The following is a 25,579-nucleotide window of genomic DNA, read 5'->3' as shown; positions in this document are numbered from 1 at the left end:
AATTTTGTGCATGTGAGGAATAAATCGAATTTGGCTGCACTTAATACATGAGAAACATATACAACTGCTATATTTCCTAGTTCTTAATCTCGCTTGGTTTGGATAAATGGGTTTTCTATGTGGATTGAATTACTCTTATGAATCTGCAATGTGCTTATTTTTCATCACCATATTTTACTGATAGCATGCAAACCCTCACTCAACCTGATGACTAACTACCATATATGTGTTGTAGGGAAACAATGGGAAGCACTAAGGTTTACAATCGAGATTAGCACATGCATGGTCCTACGTCTAATAGCATATTATTGTGCAATTGCAGGAACCATTATAATATTTAGGTTTTTAACAATTTGGTCCTGCACATGAAGGCCCTACTATAAGAGGTTTTGACCCATTGTTCGACCCTTTTTGCATATGGGGAAATGAGTTGTCCATGAATATCAGTCAAGTCAAGAAACTCAGAAAGATTGTTAGAATAAATAAATTGGCAACAAAAAACAACAAGATCTTTGTCTGCATAATGAGGAAGACATCAATTCACTACAAGATGGTACTAACTATTATACCTTGCCTTCTTTTATTCAACAAGATCTTTGTATGCACAATGAAGAAGACATCAGTTCACTATGATACGTCTCCAACGTATCTTCTTTTCCTAAAGCTTTTCCTCTTGTTTTGGACTCTAATTTGCATAATTTGAAAGAAACTAACCCCGGACTGACGTTGTTTTCAGCAGAACTACCATGGTGTTGTTTTTGTGTAGAAATAAAATTTCTCAAAATGGAACGAAACATTGCGAGGATTTTTTACATAATAAAAGAGAATTTCTGGAGCCATGACCTACCGAAGGGGGGCACCTGGGTGGGTATAACCCACCAGGGCACGCCCCCCTCACCAGGTGCGCACAGGTGGGTTGTCCCCACCTAGTGGCCTCACAGACCCTAATTCCAACTCCATAAATACCTATTTTTCTAGAAAAAATCAGGGAGAAAGAATTATCGCGATCCACGAGAAGGAGTCGCCGTCACCTCCTGTTCTTCTTCCGGAGGCCAGATCTGGAGTACGCTTGGGGCTCCGGAGAGGGGGATCTTCATTCTTCGTCATAACCAACCCTTCTCCATCGCCAATTTCATGATGCTCCCCATCGGGAGTGAGTAATTCTTTCGTAGGCTCGTTGGTCGGTGAGGAGTTGGATGAGATTCATCATGTAGTCGAATTAGTTTTGTTAGGGATTGATCCCTAGTATCCACTATGTTCTTAGATTGATGTTGTTATGACTTTGCCATGCTTAATGCTTTTCACTTTGGGCCCAGGTGCCATGATTTCAGATCTGAACTATTTATGTTATCACCATTATATCCATGTTCTAGATCTGATCTTGCATGTTGTAGTCACCTACTACATGTTATGATCCTGCAACCCTAGAGTGACAATGGCCGGGACCACTCCCGGTGATGACCGTAGTTTGAGGAGTTCATGTATTCACCCTGTGTTAATGCTTTGTTCCGCTCTGTATTAAAAGGAGGCCTCAATATCCCTTTTCCAATATGGACCCCGCTGCCACAGGAGGGTAGGACAAAAGATGTCATGCAAGTTCTTTCCATAAGCACGTATGACTATTTACGGAATACATGCCTACATTATATTGATGAACTGGAGGTAGTACCGTATCGCCCTAGGTTATAACTGTCTCATGATGAATATCATCCAACAAGTCACCGATCCAATGCCTACCAATTTATCATATATTGTTCTTGCTAAGTTACTACTGCTATCGTTACTGTTGCACTTGTTACAAAACTACTGCTATCACTATTACTGTTACCATTGCTACTGCTACTATTATCAAAACTATCATACTACTTTGCTACTGATTACTTGTTGTAGATAATTAATCTCCAGGTGTGGTTGAATTGACAACTCAGTTGCTTATACCTTCAAATATTCTTTGGCTCCCCTTGTGTCGAATCTATAAATTTTTGTTGAATACTCTACCCTCGAAAACTGTTATGACCCCCTATACGTGTGGGTTATGAAGACCTTTTTCTCGCGCCGTTGCCAGGGAGCATAGCTATATTTGTTGAGTCACATGGGATTATTATCATATTATCACTATGAAAAATATGAAGTATGCTAAGACTAAAATTTTTCCCTCAAAGACGAGGGAACGTAAGGAACTGTCATCCAGTTCTGCTTTAGATTCACCTTCTGTTATAAGTAAACTTGCAACACCACCACATGCTATTAATTCTGGTATGTCTCAAGTTATTGATGATGCTACCTCTGCTATGGATAATGCTTATAGCTTGCTTAATGATGATGTGCCACTTGGTGACTTTCTTGATAAACAAATTGCTAGAGTTATACAACATGATGTTGTTGAATCTGATGATGAGCTTGAAACTGAAACTCCTGAACACCTGCTAGAACTAGCCCTCCTAGATATGAATTGCCTAAGGTACCTGAAGGTTATGTTATGAGTGAAGAAACAACTAGAGATATTCTTGCTTGTAGAGATAGAGATGATCTAGAGAAATTATTATGCAAGTATAAAGAAAAATCTCTGAATGCTAGAATGAAATGTGATCCTAAATTTGCCACTTCACCTATCTTTATTGTTGATAAGGATTATGAATTCTCTGTTGACCCAACGTTCATTACTTTGGTTGAATCTGATGCTTTCCATGGTTATGAAACTGAAACTGTTGTGGCACATCTTACTAAGTTGAATGACATAGCCACCCTTTTTTACTCATGGTTAGAAAACTCGCTATTACTATATTCTAAATTATTTCCTTTCCCATAAAAGGATGATGCTAAATCTTGGTACAATACTCTTGCTCCTGGTTGTGTGCGTAGTCCCCAGGATATGATTTATTACTTCTCTTGAAAATATTTCCCTGCTCATAAGAAACAAGCTGCCTTGCAGGAAATATTTAACTTTGTTCAAATTAAAGAAGAGAGTCTCCCACAAGCTTGGGGGAGGCTTTGCCAATTACTTAATGCTATGCCTGATCATCCTCTTAAGAAAATGAAATACTTGAGATCTTCTATAATGGACTAACCGATGCTTCTAGGGACTTCCTACATAGTTGTGCTAGTTGTGTTTTCAGGGAACAAACTGTTGGACAAGCTGAAGAATTATTGAATAACATATTGAAAAATTATGATGATTGGACTCTTCCTGAACCACCGCCTAAACCAACTCCGAAGAAGAGGGGTATATTATATCTCAGTCCTGAAGATATGCAAGAGGCAAAGAAATCTATGAAGGAAAAAGGTATTAAAGTCGAGGATGTTAAAAATTTACCTCCTATTGAAGAAATACATGGTATTAATACACCACCACTGCCTAAGGTGGTAGAGGTAAATTCTCTTATGAAGTTCAATGGTAATGACAATCCTCACAATATGCATCCTAGTCAATGCCTTTATGAGTTTGAAAATTATATTAAAAAATAAGATCACTTCAATGCAAATGTTATGAAACAATTCAAATACAATTCTGATATGATTGACCGCTTGAGTGACTTGTTAGTTAGAATATCAAATGATGTTAGAGGTGTTGGAAAGCATGCTTCTATGGTTCAAACTCAGTTAGAACAAGTTGCTAAATCCCAAAGAGAATTGCTTGATGAAATGAATAATAATAATATGCATGACTTTGCTGTTAGAGTTGCAACTAGAGGAGGTAAAATGACTCAGGAACCACTTTATCCTGAGAGACACCCAAAAAGAATTGAACAAGATTCACAAAGAGCTAACACTAGTGCACCTAGTTCTTCTAAGAAGAAAAAGAAAAAATGAAAGGACTATGCATGCTCCCAGTGAACCTGAAATAGAGAAAACTCCTGATAATGACAATGAAACTTCTATCTATGTTGCTGAAACTCAATCTGGTAATGAACATCCACCCAGTGATAATGAAAAAGATAATGCTGATGTTCATGAGGACTCGCAACCAAATAATAAGGAAATAGACAATGATGTTGAGATCGAACCACCTGTTGATCTTGATAACCCACAACCTAGGAATAAAAGGTATGATAAAAGAGACTACATTGCTAGAAAACATGGTAAAGAAAGAGAACTGTGGGTTCAAAAGCCTATGCCTTTTACACCTAAGTCAACTAAAAAGAAAGATGATGAAGAATTTGAATGCTTTGCTAAAATGCCGAGGCCAGTCTTTTTGCGTGCTTGCTTGATAGATACTTTGAAAATGCCTCCTTATCCAAAGTATATGAAAGACATCATCACAAATAAGAGAAAAATGCCGGAAGCTGAAATCTCCACTATGCTTGCTAATTATACTTTTAAAGATGGAGTACCTAAAAAACTTGGAGATCCGGCAATACCAACTATACCTTGCTCTATCAAAAAGAATTATGTGAAAACTGCTTTGTGTGATTTAGGAGCTGGCGTTAGTGTTATACCTTTCTCTTTATATAAAAGACTTGATTTCAATAAACTCACACCTACTGAAATATCTTTGCAAATGGTTGATAAATCAACTGCCATATTTATCAGTATCTGTGAGGATGTGCCTGTTATTGTTGCTAATGTTACTATTTTGACTGACTTTGTTATACTTGAGATGCCTGAGGATGACAACATGTCAATTATCCTTGGTAGACCCTTCTTGAATACTGTAGGGGCTGTTATTGATTGTAATAAAAGCAAGGTCACATTTCATATCAATGGTAATGAGCATACGGTGCACTTTCCGAAGAAACAATTCAAAGTGAATGGTATTAATGTTATTGAAAAATCTCCGACAATCACTATTGGAAGTTTTGAAATACCTCTACCTACTGCCAAAAAGAAATATGAAATGCTTATTGTTGGGGAGATTCATATCCCCATTGAGGTAACTTAGTGATTTATGTAAGTTCTTCGGTTTCATGCTAATCGAAAGTGGTTGTTAATAAGACTTGAGCAAACTTATTAATGGATCATTTTTGAGCGGTATGAAGTTGATGAATTTAGTAAGCACTAACTTATGAACCTACTTTTTATTCTTTGTTTTTATTAGTTAAATAAAATAAAATGCCATGTTTTGTCCGTTTTCTGAATTTCCCGTGCAATAAAAAAATGACCAAACAATAAAAGTTCTCAGAATGCCCAGAAAATTTAATATGATTTTTTTCTGAATATTTAAGAATTTTTGGTGCAAATAACATCAGAGGGAGGTGCACCAGGTGGGCACAACCCACTTGGGCGCGCCAGGACCCCCAGGCGCGCTCTGGTGGGTTGTGGTCCCCACGTGGGCCCCCCTCACTTATCCCTTCATACCACATCATCACCTACCTCCAGAAAAAAATCTCCATTGCTCTCTCTCCTGTGTTCTTGCTCGCAAACCCGTTGGTTTCGATCTCTTTGCTCGAAGCTCCGTTTCCATAACTGTTTCGGGGAATTGTTGCTTGGTATGTGACTCCACCGTTTGTCCAATTAGTTTTTGTTTTAGTGGTTTCTATTTTGAATAATGAGCTACTCTTGGTGCTACTGTAGATGAGCTTGCATGTTGAATTCTTAGTGTTCTAAGTAGTTTGAATGCTTTCTATGGCCTCTATGTATCCATATGAGTAGTTGGTATCATTTTTGTGAGGTTTTGTTGAGAAAATTTTGTGGGCTAATAAATTTCAGAATTTTGTTCATAGGAAAACCATGAATATCTTTAGGAAGTTTGGCTCTAAGAATAACTCCAAGGGTGTCATTGGGGAGTCATCTGATAGTGATCTCCATCCTCGAAGGTTGGCGGAAGTATGACCATGTGAAGGCCGCACACCCCATTCCTGGAAGAGGCTGGAATCCTTCAGGAGTTCATGCAATATGCTGCTAATGCCGGCCTCACCGACTTCATCGCAGATGAGTGAACAGCATCGAATCCTCACAAACATCTTTCTTCAAAGTTTTACTTTCCTGCCTAGGAATAATCCTCCTGAAGGGAGCTTTGATTTATATGCCGAAAACCATCAGATACCACTTACTGAATTTTGTAACATATGCATGATCCCTTCTGATGGGAGCTTAGCTGAGCCTAGGCCGACAGAGTTTGAGGCCTTTTTATCGCACTTCGACAGTGGGAGATGAGAGAGGGGTGTCAGCAATCACTGACGTTGGCTTGCATTTTCCTGCGGTTCATTACTTTGCTCTTTTCATTGCAAAATTCTTGCTTGCTAGGGAGAAGGTGGGTGCGCTTAGCTCATAAGACCTTGTTGTTTTGCGTTGTGCATTAGAGGGCGACAACAGTTATAGATTGGGAGCTATTGTGGCTCGTCGCCTCCACTTTAATAAATCCAAGGGTAAAGTCCATGGTGGGATTTATGCTACTCGTTTGGCGGATCACTTCGAGGTTCAGATACGCCCTCATGATTATCCTCTGACCAAGGTTTACCTAGACCGTGCTTCCATGGATCACCACCATTTTACTGATGATAGATTTCTTGTCATTCCTATTCCATGTAACCTGGTTTTTAGCATTGAAACTCGTGATATTATTCTGTTGCCTGCACATGCTTTGTTTGATTCTGTTGCCAGAGACGGATATAGGATCATGCCTGTGGACATCATCGCCTACCGGAACGCTCAGGCTGCTGCAGAGGCAGAAGAGGAGCCTCAGTAGTGGAATCACTAGATGTCTGCTCCTCAGTACCCCTACTACCATCCAGACTTCTGATTGATTACCAAGTTAGGACAAAAGCCTCATCTTGGGGGAGTACGTGTTTCTCACTGACATTACATTTATGTCCACTTATTCATCTTGTCGGTGTTCACACTTCTTCATTGTATGATCCATGTTTAAATTTTATTTTTCTTGCTTTCTTGTTGTGTATTTGAAAAACTTTGGAAAAACCAAAAAAATTAGTTGTAGCTAGTTTACTTTCCATGCATTCTTAGTAGTAAAATTAAAAAGAAAATCCAGAAAGCTTTCGTTGTTCTTCTTTTGCTTGTTGGGAGCTTTTCCATGTAAATAGTTTTTCTCGTTTTTTCTTTTCCCTTTTATTTGCTTGTTCAAGAAAAACAAAAACTCCAAAAATATTTCAGTGTGTTTCTATGAATTTCCTTTTATTCGAGTTGTACCAAGGAGAATACCACGATGAAAATGTTGAGTGTAGATTCCAGCTTAGTCCATGGCACTCTTGCACTATTATTATTTTCACATCATTCGTTCGTGCAAGTGAAAGGCAATAATGATGATATTCGATGAACTGGTCGTGGCATAGAGAAACTGGTATGAGCTCGACTTGTTTTGTTTTTGTAAATATGTTTAACCTAGTATCCATGATTCAGCCCATTATGATTAAACATGTTTGCAATGACAATTAGAGATTATAGTTTCTCAGGCCATGCATAGGGAGTGGATAACGATTTATCTTGGATATCAACATTGCGTTAAAATGATTGTGATGTAGTATGATGATATATGATTATGATGTAGTATGATGATATGGTATCCTCCTCTGAATGTTGGAGTGGCTTGACTTGGCACATGTTCATGCATGTAGTCGAATCAAAACCAACATAGCCTCTATGATATTTATGTTCATGGTGTTCATATCCTACTCATGCTAGTGTCCAATGTTACTTATGCATAATGCATGCTCATGATCGTTGTTGATCTCTAGCTGACCGCTTCTCAATCTAATTGCTAGCCTTCGCCTGTACTAAGTGGGAATTCTGCTTGTACATCAAGAACCTTGAACCCAAAGTTATTCCAAATGAGTCCACCGTACCTACCTATATGTGGTATTACCCTGCCTTCCTAAGTAAATTTGCATGTGCCACCTCTAAAAATTCTAAAAAAATATTCGTTTTGTGTGCCTGGATCGTTCATGGAATGACAAGAGGTAGTCGGTATCTTCCATGCTAAGCGGGTTATTCTCAGGTCGAGTGTTTACTCACTCGCAATCGCATGAGAAAAGGGCGGTAATAGGGATGCCCAGTCCCAAACTGAAAAATACAAAAGAGTTAATCGCTCAAATAATAAAAGAAAACTGCCAACGGAGTCAAAACCTTTATTTTTTATCACTTGTAAACCGCTACTAGCTTGTTTAGCATGGGAGATATTGATACCTCATAGTCGTGAAGTAAATGAGAAGGGTGCATGCCTCTGAATATCATTTATCTTCATTTTAAACATGAGCTCTAGCACCTCAGCAAATCACTGCTTCCCTCTGCGAAGGGACTATCTATTTACTTTTATGTTGTGTCATCACCTTCTAAAACAAGCGCTAGAACCTGAGAGCACAGCTGTCATGACTTATGCATTGTGTGTAGCTAATGTTGGGTGCATCATGACTGGATCATTTCTACCATGAATTACAATGTTTAGTCGCTGCTTGGACTCTGGAGGTGCTCTGCATTTATGTTTTGCGGTCTGAGAAAGGGCTAGCGAGATACCACTATTGTCATATTATATCATGGTTGTTTTGATAACATGTTGCCATTTGAGATGTCTCATTATTGCTTGCTAGCTGATTATGTCATTGACATGAGTTAATATAATCTTTAAGAGTTATTGTCGGCATGGTTAGTTATAATATTGGCTAAAAACCTGGGTGTTGTTTAAGCTTATTTATGCAACAAGAGCAAAAAAGTTCGTAAAAGTTTTTCATTTTTGCTTTCAGTTTATCAACTGAATTGCTTCAGGACAAGCAAAGGTTTAAGCTTGGGGGAGTTGATACGTCTCCAATGTATCTACTTTTCCTAACGCTTTTCCTTTTGTTTTGGACTCTAATTTGCATGATTTGAATGAAACAAACCCCGGACTGACGATGTTTTCAGTAGTACTACCATGGTGTTGTTTTTGTGCAGAATAAAAGTGCTCGGAATGGAATGAAACTTTGCGAGGAATTTTCATATAATAAAAGAGAATTTCTGGAGCCAAGACCTACCCAAGGGGGGCACCTCGGTGGGCACAACACACAAGGGTGCGCCCCCCTCACCAGGCATACCCAGGTGGGTTGTCCCCACTTGGTGGCCCCGCAGACCCTGATTCCAACTCCATAAATACCTATTTTCTAGAAAAAACCAGGGAGAAAGAATCATCGCGATCCACGAGACAGAGCCGCCATCACCTCCTGTTCTTCATCGGCAGGCCAGATCTGGAGTCCGTTTGGGGCTCTGGACAGGGGGATCTTCATTCTTCGTCATCACCAACCCTTCTCCATCGCCAATTCCATGATGCTCCCCACCGGGTGAGTAATTCCTTCGTAGGCTCGCTGGTCGGTGAGGAGTTGGATGATATTCATCATGTAATCGAGTTTGTTTTGTTGGAGCTTGATCCCTAGTATCCACTATGTTCTTAGATTGATGTTGCTATGGCTTTGCCATGCTCAATGATTGTCACTTTTGGCCTGGGTGCCATGATTTCAGATATTAACCGTTTATGTTATCACCATTATATCCATGTTCTAGATCCAATCTTGCAATTTATAGTCACCTACTACGTGTTATGATCCGGCAACCTCGGAGTGACAATAGCCGGGACCACTCCCGGTGACTACCGTAGTTTGAGGAGTTCATGTATTCACCCTGTGTTAATGCTTTGTTCCAGTTCTCTATTAAAAGGAGGCCTTAATATACCTTAGTTTCCAATATGGACCCCGCTGCCATGGGAGGGTAAGATAAAAGATGTCATGCAAGTTCTTTCCATAAGCACGTATGATTTTTTACGGAATACATGCCTACATTATATTGATGAACTGGAGCTAGTGTCATATCGCCCTAGGTTATATAACTGTCTCATGATGAATATCATCCAACGAATCACCGATCCAATACCAACAAATTTATCCTATATTGTTCTTGCTAAGTTACTACTGCTATCGTTACTGTTGCACTTGTTACAAAACTACTGATATCACTGTTACTGTTACCATTACTACTGCTACTACTATCAAAACTATCATATTACTTTGCTACTAATTACTTGTTGCAGATAATTAATCTCTAGGTCTGGTTGAATTGACAACTCAGCTGCTAATACCTTCAAATTTTCTTTGGCTCCCCTTGTGTCAATTCTATAAATTTGGGTTGAATACTCTACCCTCAAAAACTGTTGCGATCCCCTATACTTGTGGGTTATCACACTACAAGATGGTACTTACTATTATACCTTGCCTTTTTTTATTCCGTTGCCCCATTTCCAATATAGAGAAGATATTTGTGCACATCCTTGTTTTCAGGCCTTTCCAAAGAAATTCACTGATGATTACCTCTCAAAGCCCTCTATGGTTAGGAGGCGAGGAAGGTTTTCATAGAACACCCACAGTTCAATATTGAAGTGTTCCCGAAGAGAACGAAGGATGGACGGTCAATCATCCACAAGCACTGGCCTAAAGTTGCAAAGACCTTCAACATCAATGAAGGCTTAATATTCGCCTTCTGCTTCAGTAGTTTTCCAGATGAGATGCATCTGTCCATGTACCGTCTATGATGCTAATTTTGAAAAGTTATAGATGTTCCATGTTAAACTTGGTGTTGGTGCAGTTGTGTAATGGGGTAGCTGAGTGCTGAAGCTATATGATGTTGTACTCTGATGTATTTCAAGTATGAAATCCTGCTTCCTTAATATGGAAATGAAATATATTCTATGCTTAATATGAAAGGTCAATTAGATTAATAAATCAGTTATCAATAATAGTGAAATTAGCCTGCTAATTGGGTTTTTATATTGCAAACAGTTATTGAGAAAACACCATGGATGATGACCTCAGGCAACGCACATAGTTTCTAGGAATAAACCGTGTTGGATCAATGAACAATCACACACGACATGCTCTTGAAAACTGTTTGCATTAGGCCACCTTGTGCAAATGATTACCACATAAAAGTGCGTGTGATGGACATCCTTTGCCACATAGTTTCTTCTATGCACCATGTGTGATGCATACAATAACGCAAACGATAAAATTTTCAATATCGTGTGCAATGGCAACGCTATCACAAATGATTTAATGGGGAAAATTGTGTGTGATGTACCTACGAATGGAAACGTTTTCCTTGGAGCGATTCTGTGGGATGTATATTCAAACGGAAACGTGTTTCTTCGATTAACTGTGTGGGATGTACATACTAACGGAAACATATTCCTTGGATTGACTGTGTGGTATGTACATATGAATGAAAACGTTTAGCGGGACTGACTGTGTGGGATGTACGTACGTCCGGAAATGATTTCCCCTGTAAAATTGCATTTTTCAGCACTACTATACGTATAACCGTATTTGATACCTCGTCGGTCGCTGTCGGCATTATGGGAACTAGGGTACCCAGACTTTCCTGCCTGCGGCCCACGGCGTGGCTTCGTCGACGGCCTGGTATGGCCCATCTTCCACACCTTCAAGAGAAGACCATCGTTAGGGGCCAAGCCTCGTGAGGCAGACAACACCAAGACCTCCGGAGGGAGCGGCCACCCCAGGCTAGCTCCTGAGACGCGGAGATTCCTATGCAGGCACCCACCTCATGATGTTGAGGTGATGCAAGCCATGACAACCATGGCCACGCGGGCGCCAGCGGGCGCAGAGTAGCAGGTTTCCTCTTGGTTCTAAGGAGGCAAGCGCAGGCGTGGGGTCCCGAGGAATCGCCCAAAGGTTTCCATTCCCATGCAAAAAGACCAAGACCACCAGGATGACAGGATGGATGTCATCGCTGAGCCCACCACGGCGTCACGACCAGAAGCTTTGCAGGCGAGGACCACGTTTCGTCTGGATAGGATGTACTTCTTGTCTCCCTTCAAAATTGGCCAATGTGGGATCCCTTCCCGCCATCGTTTTGGAGGAGGAGGACCAAGGCCACTATAAATATAGGCTGGCCACTACCGTAGAGGGGGGATCGAATCCTCAGCTCACACCCACACAAGAACATGCCTCGTGAGGTTGTTCTTCCTCTTTACTAGTTCATCCTCAGCCCCTCACGAGACTAATCCACCCCAAAGCAGGAGTATTGTCTTACACCGAAGGTGGCCCGAACCTGGGCAAACTGCTACATCCATCTTCTCCCTTGTTCATCAAGCTACACCGTGGGGGCGATGAACCGGTTGGCTGGTGAGGTTAAGCTCTTCACACATGCCCCAGAGTTCGAACCTTCCTTTGGGTCCACAGAGCCTGGAATCGTACAGTCGCACACGACCTCATTTTGCCGAGCATGTGTGCCAGGAGGGCATATCCCCGATGGTTTATGGGTCGTGTGGGAAGGACCCCCCCCCCCTATCGCAGCCACTCTCTAGGCGACGGTTCAGAACGCCATCGCAGAAAGGGGTTAAAAACTGTTTGTATAGCACCTCGCTATACCAGTGTTGATGGCAAAATTAATTAACATGTCCCGATGTAGGTCAAAGTGATGCATGCAAGGACGATGACCTCGCGGGCCCACATATGGAAGCGTCACACGTGAGTGTCCTAGGATAACCACCGCCTGCATGCATGTGGCCCAAAGAGGTGGTGAGTGATGTTTGAATAGCCAATGCACAACTTTGATGTGGCACGTGCTTCGGAAACCGAAAAGTACCGACACTGAGTGAGGTGTGTTCACGTTAGGGTACATAGTATATATGCTAGTCCCCTCCCACCTCTTCGACGTGTACTATATACTTCCACCATCACACAAACAAGAAAGAATCAACCTTGCTTGTCAAACTAACCTATATGTCGGTTGTTGGTCGAAGTGATGGACGACGACCTCGTGAGCCAACAAAAAGCGTCACACGCGAGTGAGTGTCATGTAGGACAACCACCGACTGCATGTGGCCAAAACATGTCTATATGAAATAGTTGTGTAATGTTTTAAATAACGAATTCATGACTTTGATGTGGCACCTGCCTCAAAAAATGGCCAACCCATACGGTGGCTCACGACTGGTAGTGTACTGCCAGCTCCCCCCACCTAGACGCACACACACACACACAAACACACACACACACACACACCGCGCATCCACTACAACTACGATGCATGTTAAATTTTCCTGCGGTGTACATATGTTACCAAAGGAGAGACATTTTAATTTAAAAAAAACCCAGACATCATTAAGACATTTTAGTACATTGATGGATTTTCTAGGGGTATAATGTGCAAAAATCAAATTTGAGCTACATGCACAAGTGACAATGGACCTAAATGGATTGGAAAAACACATGTGTCTCACCGGGTGCCTGTTTACTCCCCGTGCAAGAAATTTCAAACATTGAGAATCTTTATTTTTAGAATCTAATACATCCAAAACTTATTTGAATTCTTGAAACTTATCGTGTTGTCATATGGACACCAATACACTGTGGTATTGCATTTTTTAGTCAAATTTGAGAGAAGTTTTGATGTAACCTTCATATTCTTACAAACGGGAGATTATTAATAATTGGGAACGAATATCACAAACTTATTATTTATTGGAACCATGGGTGTTAGACTAACAATGGATACGTGCCATGCTTTAGTTAAGCAATAAAGCGACAACATTAATCATCAAAATAGAAAAACAATATACGTGCCGCCATGCGACCCGTGTGCCATGCGAGCAGTCCGCCGCGCGGGCCGACCGGGAGGCGTGCGTGCATGTGTGTGAATTGACGGGAGGCGTGCTCACTGCATAGTGTCATCAGAAGGCATGCGAGTAGTTGTGTGAAATGGCGTTAGTCATGCCAGCAGTCTAGTGCGCAGGCTCACCGGGCGGCGAGCCAGCGGTTTGACAGCCGCCCGCCTCTGTCCCACTACTCCATATTAATGGCGCGCCCGAGCGGCTGCAACCCCCATCCTCACGACACCACAATCCTCTCTCCATCTGCATCCTCGACGCCGCTCTCAGTCCTCAAAGCCGTCAGTGTATGAGGATGCCGCCAAAGAGCCCCATAGGAGGGAGTGGCCACGCCGGGGCTGTTGAAGCACCGGATCACGGTGTGAAGGTGCAGACAAAGGTTGCCGTCACCGCCGACGAGGTATTGTTGCACATGTACAACGTCGTCATTGTCGTGCTTCCACAGCCAGAGCCGGAGGTCCACACCGACTCCCGAGATGACTTAGGCGACGACTCCGACAACGATGGAGAACCGGTTAGTCATCTATACCTGTTTGTCTGTCAAATACATCCTAGGGTTCTCTAGTTACTCCTGCCTTCCCTTTTTGGAATAGAAATCTTATGGTTATGTTCTCTTAGTCAATGAAATCTGAGTAAGTTTCATTAGATCCGTGTAGTGTATTTATTGTTTGAATGGTACAAATGATAAGTGATTAGTTGGTTCATCTGTGCAAATGATTTCTGCTAATAATCTTACTAGGGTTAGTGTTCGTGCTAATAATTCCTAGCCAAGTCTTGACAATTTATTTGGAATGACCTACATATATGTCTGTGCCATTTTTTCTTCAAGATTGGTCTGTACATTGACGATTGTGCTTAAAAATCAAATCATGATCTCTGGATATGTCTAAAAAATAGCCATAAATTCCTAATCCTACTTTACGACATGTAAACATTGATTAGATGACAAATTTTAGCAACTGCCAAATGTTCGCTAGAGATTAGTTTGCATTCCAAATTTGATGCCACATTTATTTACTATATGTATAGGTGCTATCTGACGATGTCAACATCAAGGATGAAGATGGCCATAGGAGGTACAAGAGGCAAGTCCTCAGGGAGCTTTATGCGGGAATGCATAGAAAGCGTATTAGGACCTGGAACGTGGGCTATCGATGCCCATTTTGCAACCAAAGGCTTCATGAAGCATATCAAAGTGTTTTGGCACATTCAAGAGGACGAGCCGTTGGCTCCTTCAGGCACAAGTATTCTCGCAGGATGGCGCATGCCGTGTACGCTGAGTACTTGGAGAAGCTTCACGATCGTGCCGGCAGATGAGATGAGATGTGGGATTGAACTATGTATGGCTATGTAGTGTCTTAATTATCAATGTGCTTGAGTATGCTTAACGACGGTTGAACTATATATGGTTGAACTATATATGGTTGAACTATGCTTGTGTACAACTTATTATGTATGTCCGAGTATGTTTAATCTATGTTTACTTATGTCTAAATGTGGGATATGAATGCACACAGTTTGGATGATGTAATTTTTGAAGGAAATATGCCCTTGAGGCAATAATAAGGTTGTTATTTCATAATTCCTCATTCATGATAAAAGTTTATTATTCAAGCTAGAATTGTATTGATCGGAAACCTTAATACATGTGTGAATACATAAACAAACAAAGTGTCCCTAGTGAGCCTCTACTAGATTAGCTCGTTGATCAAAGATGGTTAAGGTTTCCTACCCATTGACATGAGTTGTCATTTGATAACGGGATCACATCATTAGGAGAATGATGTGATGGACAAGACCCATCTATTAGCTTAGTATAATGATTGCTCAGTTTTATTGCTATTGCTTTTTTCATATCAAATACATATTCCTTCGACTATGAGATTATGCAACCCCAGGATACTGGAGGAATACCTTGTGTGCTATCAAACGTCACAACATAACTGGGTGATTATAAAGATGCTCTACAGGTATCTATGAAGGCGTTCCCTGAGTTGGCATAGATCGAGATTAGGATTTGTCACTCTGAGTATCGGAGAGGTATCTCTGGGCCCTCTTAATACACATCATAAGCTTGCAAGCAAACGACTAAGGAGTTAGTCACGAGGTGATATATTATGGAATGAGTAAAGAGACTTGCCGGTAACGACATTGAACTAGCTATGAACATACCGGTGATCGAATCTCCGGTAAGTAACATACCGATAGACATAGGGAATTGTGTATGTTGTCATAACGGCAAAAGATTATGGGCCTTATGGGCCAAGAGGGGAAACACACCAGCCACCAGGGGCTGGTGCGCCCCCCATATGAGCCGAACGAGGGGGAGAAGGAAAGAGAGGAAGAGAAAGGAAATGGGGGGATTCGGCCTCCCCCTTCCCTTTCTCCCGCCTCCTCTTTCCTTCCCCCTCCGGCTAATATGGAAAGTGGGCGCCGGCCATGGGCAGACCCCAAGTAGGATTCGACCTATATATATGGGGGGGCGCCCCTAGCACACACCAGATCAATTGTTAGCCGTGTGCGGCGGCCCCCTCCATCGTTTACACCCCCGGTCATATTTTCATAGTGCTTAGGTGAACCCCTGTGAGGATCACTTCACCATCACCGTCACCATGCCGTCGTGCTAACGGAACTCATATACTACCTCGACGACTTGCTGGATCAAGAAGGCGAGGGATGTCACTGAGCTGAATGTGTGTAGAACGCGGAGGTGCCGTGTGTTCAGTACTTGATCAGTTGACGTGACAAGAAGTTCAACTACATCAACCACGTTGTGAAACGCTTCTGCTTATGTTCTACGAGTGTACATAGACACACTCTCCCCCTCATTGTTATGCATCTCCATGGGTAGATCATTGCGTGTGTGTAGAATTTTTTTGTTTTCCTTGCAACAATTCCCAACAATTTTATTCATATTAGGGTGAATGTTTAGCGAGGGTACAACTTTCAGATTCAACAGACAAACTTGTGAAACATGGTTATTTTCCCAAATGGAAAACATGTGCAATAACTTCCATTTTCCTAGTTACGTCAATCACACACGATTGGCTCTAGCAAATTGTTTCCTCTGAAACTCTTTGTAGGACAGAAAATCCTCACCACTCGATTCAAAAAGGAAAAAAGAAAATCCTTACCACCCAATTAAAAAAGGAAAAAGGAAAACCCTCACCATCCCCACAACACAAAAACCCTCACCCCGCCCGCCACCCTGTCCGGTCCCCATTCACACCTGCACAAGCTCCTCCACGACTATGCATGGCACCGCTTATCGCCATGACAACCACTTAGCTCAGCGCATGTCGCCGCCGCCAGGCTGCCGGCAAAACCCGCCACATTTTGCCACTTCCGATTGGCGCTGCCTATCGCCATCGACTTTCCTGACGCTGCTCGTTGTCGACCCAGCTCCGCACGATTAGGGAATCCGCCCTATTGAGGGCTTTTTCTTATGGACAACAAGGTAACTAGTTTAATGAGATATTGTCTCATCTCTTATCCCAGTTCATCTGCCTCCTTTAATCACCCGACCAAAATTGCCATGAATTCATTTTTATTCGAGCTAATTTGAGGGCTTTCTTTCATTCATGGAGTGTATAGTGCATGAACACATCAAGACTTTGCGGCCTCGGACAGACATCCGTGGAGTTCCATCTCACTGTACCAGATGACTTGAGGATGCGCCCGGTATGTTCAATCTCACCCTACATTGATTGGCATGGCCTACTTTCCTAAACATATATTATATATTGCTACATTTGGATAAAAGGTGCCGCATGCAACATATACATCAAAGAGGATTTCTTCCCTGTTCTTTCTATATTAGGAAAATTAATGATGTATTGTTCTTTCGATTACTCTCATATTTCCATGTCATCATGGTTACCCTATCTGTTTAATTATAGATTTTTGACCTTTGATTTCAACTGTTGTACAATTCTTTCAATTTCACCCATATTTGCATGTTACCATATTTAACAATCCTAACATTTTCGCCAGCATGTCCCTTGCTATGCAACAACATCTATAGTACGCAATCTTCCCTTTACATAAATCAAGATTATAGGGATGTCCTACTAAACACAAACCATGGATTCACAATTATTGCTTCTGTAAGACTTGATGAATGTGGTCACTCCTATTTTGGCACGGGCCTTTGGACAAAGATTTCTATGTTTTATGTACTGAAAGCTAGCACTAAAATTGCACTGCACATAAAAGAGCCTGGTCATGAGATATATGCTAACTTCCTCGACGATATCATCCGTCTAGACTTTGTTCGAAGTAAGTGTTCTTTTCAAGTATCCGCATGCTGACTTACCCAACAATATCAAAGGAATTGTGTAGTATTGAAGCAACCAAATTTTATTCCATTTTCTTACTTTATTCCTACCTACTAACTTCTAGTTATCAATACACTTTTCTTTTGCCTTGTTTAAACTAAATATTCCCTGCACTCCCACTTCTATCAGAAAGCGCCGCTGACGAGGAGACTCTAGAGGTGGAGCATGGGGCTGCCAACAAGCGGAGGCGGGTCGAGAAAGAACCGCAAGCGACTCCAGCTGGCCTAGACTTGATCAGCAACCTCCCTGATGATATGTTGATAGTCATCATCTCCCTCCTCCCAATCAAATATGGGGCATGAACAACTGTCGTTTCCCGGCGGTGGCGCCCCTATGGCACTCCACCCCTCTCGACTTCATCGACATCCACATGCTCTGCTGTGGCTATCGCAAAGCTTGGATGCATTCTCCCAGATCCTTGCAGTCACCATGGCCCAACTAGAGGCCTTAGCATGGGCAAGTTCTGTTCCAACGGCATGGACCGATCCAAGCTTGACGAGTGGTTTCGATCCCCTCCCTAGATCAGCTCGAGGAGCTTAGATTTAATCATGGGCATATGCGCTCACTGCAAACTTCCATGCCCTGCTTTGCGCCCATGCTGCGCGTCACCAAGTTCATTAACTGCCATCCCACCTTAATGACGCACCCACTCTTATAATACGATGACTGAAGCACCTCACGCTCGTCGCCGCCTGCCTCCCAAAGCATGACATGGAGCGCTTGCTCCGTGGCTATACTGCACTCGAGTACCTTCGTCTTCAGGCGATCAATGGGTTGAGTAGCTTCCACATCTCCTCCATGACTCTCTGGACTATTTATGTGTGTTGTTGGTGCTGCAACAAGACATCACAAAATGTGTACCACGGTATGGTCATCGAGGACACACCTTCACTTGAGAGATTACTTGTAGTTGATCAAGATGGTCCAACAAGAATCAATGTCATTTTTGCGCCGAAATTGACAGTGGTGGGCTACTCGTGTGACAAATACTCCGAACTTGTTATTGGATCCACATATGTTCAGGTACAACAGTCACCTTCTACCTCTCCTTCTTGAAATTAACATTGTTTCTAATTTTGAAGATGTATGTTCGTCTGTTATCCAGAAGATGATTCGGACAAGCTTGACCCTGAATTTGGGCAAAGTGAAGGTCTTGGCACTAGAATCTATCGACCCCAACCTGGACCAAGTTGTCAGTTTCCGGAGATGCTTTCCATGCTTGGAGAAGATATATATCGAGGTGATGTTCCTTTCCTGTTAAATGTTAAACATAAGGTAGTTCAATTTTTGACACCTTTTCCCAAGTTCACAATGACAATGTACTACGATTTCTGAAGGAATTTCGGAAGATTTTAGTACATACATGTTTTCCCACCATATTGGTTGCTTGATCCATATGGTTACAATCCATACGCATTTCTCCTTTGGATACATCTGTAATAGTTTTCTTAAGGAATTTTTCATCCACTCCAACGTCTTGTGAAGAAGGCTACATTTTTCTAGATTGTAATCAAATGCCCGTGTTAATCATGTCAGATCGAAGATGGCACATTAGTGCATTTTACAAATCCCACAGACCAAATAGGCCTGTAGTAGTGTTCAAAACTACATGTAGGCACTAAGACGCTTTCTTATTGTGGAGATAAGATTAGGCCCGGTGGTGGATAATATGATACAATATAACAATCACATCGAATGCCTAGATCTGGATCTCTCAGAAGTTACTTTGAACTCATACAGAGGGACCTTACTGGAGATTATATTCGCCAGGTTCTTTGTTGTTAGAGCAAGGTTGCTGAGGGTAATGAGGTTTGCCCTACATTTATTCTGCAAAAATGAATGGTTTGTTGATCAGCGCCGGCGGCTGCGGCAGAATGGGAAAGGCTCCAAAAAAGCTGAATTTCATTTTGGAACTTCAGTTGACAGAGTAATTCGAAGTCCTTGTGTCAACACCATATATGAATTCTTAGTGGTTGATCCCTTTGCAAAAATGACGAGGTTTCGAAACCAGCCTTATGAGTGGTAATATTAGTTTGAATCGCTCTTATATCCATGTTCAGCTGATCAGCGCGGGCGTTTGCAGCTGAATGAGCTGAATTCCATTTCTAATATCAGTTTGAACCTTCTAATATTCAAATTTGAGCCATATAACTCTGGAATTTGAACCTTGCAATATTTTGAGCTTTTGTGGTACAATCATTCAAATGGCATCATATGCGACTCGTATATTGGTAGTACTATTTGACCTTAATACGCAATGGACTTAGATTTTATTAAGCATTCTCGAATGTGTTTCCCTTGTAAATCTGATCGCAAACGATCTGTATAGCTAACTCGACTGCGATCTTCGACCTTATTGCACACAGTTTGTTTCTTCAACTGTGTGCCCTGTAGAGCGCAGAATTAATTATCGCACTCGAGTGTCCAACATCACCCTTCTGTGTAACTTTTACCTCATCACCCATGGGTAAACTTATGATCAAAGTCATTCGACACACTTCGCTTTTACAAAGCTTTTTGCCAATCAACGCCCACGTTTTGTCGTCTTCTAGCCGACGCATGGCCAAACTCGCCGGGAGGGAAGCTTGCATGGTAAACTGCGCGGTTGCGCAGGAACAGGCTCACCAACGATACATTTCGCGCCTCTTTGAGCCCACACGTGGTCTAACAAAACACGTGCGTGTTTCTCAAGCATGCACTGGAATCCTCCGCTATGAACGCAGTAACAAGATGTGACGATTACAGGGCGGCTGATGAGGAAATCAATACCATTGTTACACCCATAGCCCCTACTGCTATACATACTAGACCAATTACTAGAGCTCGCGCACACCAATTAAATTATCAGGTACTTTCGTTTCTTGGTAATGATTCTAATGTTCATGAGAATATGATGCGTCCTAAATTGGATACATTTGTTTTGCTTACAAATGAAGGTCCTGTCATGGATAAGAGGGATGAACACTGGATCAAGACCAAGCATGGAGATGATGGCATGCGCAAGGGGATCAAGAACGGAGTTACAAGTGATGATTTCAGGACTTTGGAGCCACCATAAGGAGTGCATGAAGCCTTGGACGAAATATACAAGATGCCACTTCATAAATTTTGTCCAGAGCCTATTCTAGAGGCCCATGTATTTTCGAAATACTTAAGTCTAGGCTATTTTTAGAGTCCGTATGTGTGGGGAAACCAGAGTTAGGGTTGGTTTTGGACCCCTCCTCCAAGGGCCACGAACCCCCCTCTTCCTCCATATATACAGCCCTTAGGGCGTCGTTTAGACTTCGGGTTTTGTTTAGATTAAAAAGTTCACCATAGCTGCAACTTCGCGTACTTTGTTTGTGTTCAACGTCCAGACCAAGATGTCATAGAACCCTACCTTGATCAATAAGGCTTTCATCTTATATTCGCAATATCCAGATTGCAATCTGAGTTTCTTGCTTGTTCTTCGTTTGCTCGCAGGAAACTGACCCTCATGGTCAGGTTGATCGTGCTCCGGCGTGGTCAATAACCCCGCGGAAGTTGGTTTAGCGATTGCTAAGGCGCGGCGTCTTGCACGTTCGTAGTCGCATCATCAAGGTGGACTCCCACAGAAAACGATAGCCACTATCTCATCGAAACATCGGGACACCTTCGCCTCTATCAAGTGGTATCAGATTTCTAGGTTGCTCGGTGAGATTTTACAGTTTTTTGTAGTTTAGATCGAGTATGTTCTTCATACCTACAGTCCATGAAAAAGCCAAAAAAATATTAGGGTTAGATCATCATATCCGAACCACTCTGAGCCTTTGCATAATCTTTTTAGGGTTTTGCATTGTTGAATTTGTGGTTGCATTGTCCTTTAGAGTTTCGATATCTGTTCACAAGTAGTCATGCCGCCGCTGCAATATCATCATCACCGCTGCGATATACCACCATCATTGTCACCACTGCCATATACCACCATCATCGTCACCGCTGCCATATACCACCATCGTCATCACTGCTGCCATATACCACCATCGTCATTGCCACTGCCATATACCACATATCCACCGCCATCACGATAATCCGAGTCCACCTCCATCATAGATTCGCCATCAGTCCGTGTTCCACTGTCCTACATATATTCGCCACCAGTCCGAGTTCCACCAGATTCATCTCTGCCACCAGTCCTGGTCCGAGTCTAGTATTTGTTGCTTTGTTTCGAGTTCCAGATCACGCGATACTTCGAGTCATGACCAAGTCTAGAAAATTGTGGCTAGGCAGTTTTTAGACCATTTGTAGACTTTTTTTTTAAAAAAAAAGTTGTTGCGGAGCAAAAAAAAGAGGAAAAAAAGTGCAAAAAAAGTGAAAAATAAAAAATTCAGAGTGTGCTCCTCCCTTGTTTACGTGCAGCATTGTGATTTTGTTAGTGTTCTAGGCTTGCGTCTCTAGCACAGTCTAGCCTAGGACCAGCACAGTATCATCATTGAGTGTTTATTCAACTTTGCATCTCTGAATTGATTATTGCTGACCCTTTTTGCTACCACATTATAAGACTTCCCAGCTCCACATACATCTACGTTGTGCGTTGACTCTCCGTGGTAATTGCTCTATCCAAGCTTTGAGAGTTTCGACTACGACGGTTGCCAATCACCGCCTGCTGCTGGGTAAGAACTGGTAAGAATTTGAGACTTGCTTGACGGATTTGTGACACCCACCACCACCTCTTGTTAGTAGTTTGTAGGATCGTATTCTTGTGTGTTTCTATTGCTGCTAACCATTGCAGGTTCACAAGCCGACAAGATTGACTGGGAGAACATGACGAATAAGGAGTTGCATGATAAATTTCAGCAAATGATGAGTGGACACGTGCAAGATGTGCTAAACAGATATGAAGAGTCCATGGAGAAGATCTATGGCATGGAGAAGACGTTCGAAACAAAGCTCGTTAACAAGTTTAATGAATTGCTCGCGCGTCTTCCACCACCACCACCGGCTGCACCTAACGCACCTGTACAACAACAACGACTACCTCCACGTCGCGAAACAGCCCTTCGCCGAGCAAGCCGTGTCCCTCTTGCACTTGGCCAAACTGTTGCTGCTGCTGTTGATACTGTTGTGGCTCCTGCTTCTGATGTGGAGGAGGATGATTATGCGGGAGATTACGAGGATGAGGTTGATCAAAATCAGAACTATGTGCAACCACGAGCACCACAGCCACCAGGTCGTCCACATGCAAATAATGGCAATGGTAGGGCTCTCCCTCAGGTACGAGATCATGAGCATCTCCCTAAACTAAAATTGAATATTCCACCATTTGAGGGTAGATATGTTCCTGATATATACCTTACTTAGGAGTTAGAAACTGAACAACCATTTACATGTTTACAATATCCTAAGGAGAGACGTGTTCCTGCTGCTATGTGCGCTTTCACTAGCTTTGCATGTGTTTGGTGGTCTGAAAATTGTAGATTATATCCTATTTCGGCTACTTGGGATGCTTTCAAAACTGATATGTGTACTCGTGGGTTCCACCATATTATCAACATGAATTAATTCAAAAATTGCAGCGTTTAAGACAAGGAAAAAATTCTGTAGAAGATTATTATCAGGAATTATAAACTGGCATGATTAGATGTGGTATTGTTGAGGAGAATGAAGCTATGATTGCACGTTTTATGGGTGGATTAAATAGAGAGATTCAGACCATTCTAGATTATACGGAGTATAATAATATCACTCGTTTATTCCATCTTGCTTGTAAAGCTGAACGTGAAGTGCAGGATCAACAGGCATTGGAGCGAACTAACTTTTCTGCTGGTCGATCTTTGTCATGGACACCACGTGCATCCTCTACTTCCACTACACCAGCACCTTCATCAGGTGCCACCTCCAGCCGTGATACAAGAAAGCAGGCACAACAATCACTATCTGCCAAGAGCACACCTGCCGGGCCTGCGCAGAGCTGTTCTTCTTCCATGGCATCAACAAGGCACACAAGTGATATTATTTGTCATCATTGTAAGGGAAGAGGACATTTTGTGAGAGAATGCAAATCTCATCATGTGATGATTGCTACTGAGGATGGTGGGTATGAGTCCGCTAGTGACTATGATGAGGAGACTTTGGCTCTTATTACACATGAAGAACACGGTGGAGATGATTCTGATCATGAGACGCAATACATGGCTGCTGAAGATGTTGACATGTATGAATGTTTAGTTGCTCAGTGTGTTTTGAGTGTGCAGGTTACACAAGCTGAGCAAAATCAGAGGCATAATTTGTTCCATACAAAGGGAGTTGTGAAGGAATGTTCTATTCGCGTCATCATAGATGGAGGGAGCTGCAACAACTTGGCTAGCATGGAGAAGGTTGAGAAGCTCTCTCTCACCACAAGACCGCACCCACATCCTTACTACATCCAATGGTTCAACAATAGCGGCAAGGTTAAGGTTACACGTATTGTTCGTGTGCATTTTAGTATCTCTGCATATGCTGATTATGTTGATTGTGATGTGGTAACTATGCAAGCATGTTCCTTATTACTTGGTAGACCTTGGCACTTTGATAAAAATTATGTACACCATGGTAGAAGCAATCAGTATACTCTTATTCATAAGGATAAAAATATTACTTTGCTTCCTCTGACTCCTGATTCCATTTTGAAAGATGATATTAATGGAGCTAATAAAGCAAAATAGGAGAAAAACAAGAGTGAAAATCAGATTGTGGCAAAAGAATTTGAGCAACACATGAAGCCTAATAATAAACCATCTAATGTTGCTTCTGAAATTAAATTGAAAAGTGCATGTTTACTTGCCACCAAATCTGATATTGATGAACTAGATTTCAGCAAATCTGTTTGCTATGCTTTTGTGTGCAAAGAGGCATTATTTTCATTCGAGGACGTGCCTTCCTCTTTGCCTCCTGTTGTTACTAACATTTTGCAGGATTTCGCTGACGTATTTCCACAAGACGTGCCACCAGGATTACCACCTATTTGAGGGATTGAGCATCAGATTGACTTAATTCCCGGTGCTTTGCTACCCAACCGTGCACCATACTGTACCAATCCAGAGGAGACGAAGGAGATTATGCGTCAAGTCCAGGAGCTGCTCGACAAAGGTTATATTCGTGAATCCCTTAGTCCTTGTGCTGTTCCTATTATTCTAGTGCCGAAAAAGGATGGTACATCGCGTATGTGTGTTGATTGTAGAGGCATTAATAATATTACTATTCATTATCGTCATCCTATTCCTAGGCTAGATGATATGCTTGATGAATTGAGTGGCTCTACAGAATTCTCCAAAGTTGATTTGCGTAGTGGATACCATCAAATTCGTATGAAATTGGGAGATGAATGGAAAATTGCATTTAAAACTAAGTTTGGTTTATATGAGTGGTTAGTCATGCCTTTTGGGTTAACTAATGCACCTAGTACTTTCATGAGGTTAATGAACTAAGTTTTACGTGCTTTCATTGGACAATTTTTGGTAGTCTATTTTGATGATATACTGATTTATAGTAGATCTTTGGAGGAACATTTGGAACATTTATGTGCCTTTTTTATTGCTCTATGTGATGCACGTTTGTTTGGTAACCATGGAAAGTGCACCTTTTGCACCGACCGAGTATCTTTTCTTGGCTATGTTGTTACTCCACAGGGAATTGAAGTTGATAAAGCCAAGATTGAAGCTATTGAGAGTTTTCCGCAGCCCAAAATGGTCACACAAACAGAGGA

This window comes from Triticum dicoccoides, chromosome 5A, assembly GCF_002162155.2.
Source record: "Triticum dicoccoides isolate Atlit2015 ecotype Zavitan chromosome 5A, WEW_v2.0, whole genome shotgun sequence".
NCBI classification, from domain to species: Eukaryota; Viridiplantae; Streptophyta; class Magnoliopsida; order Poales; family Poaceae; genus Triticum; species Triticum dicoccoides.
The sequence above is the reverse complement of the archived record's forward strand: the minus strand, read 5'-3'. Positions refer to the sequence as shown.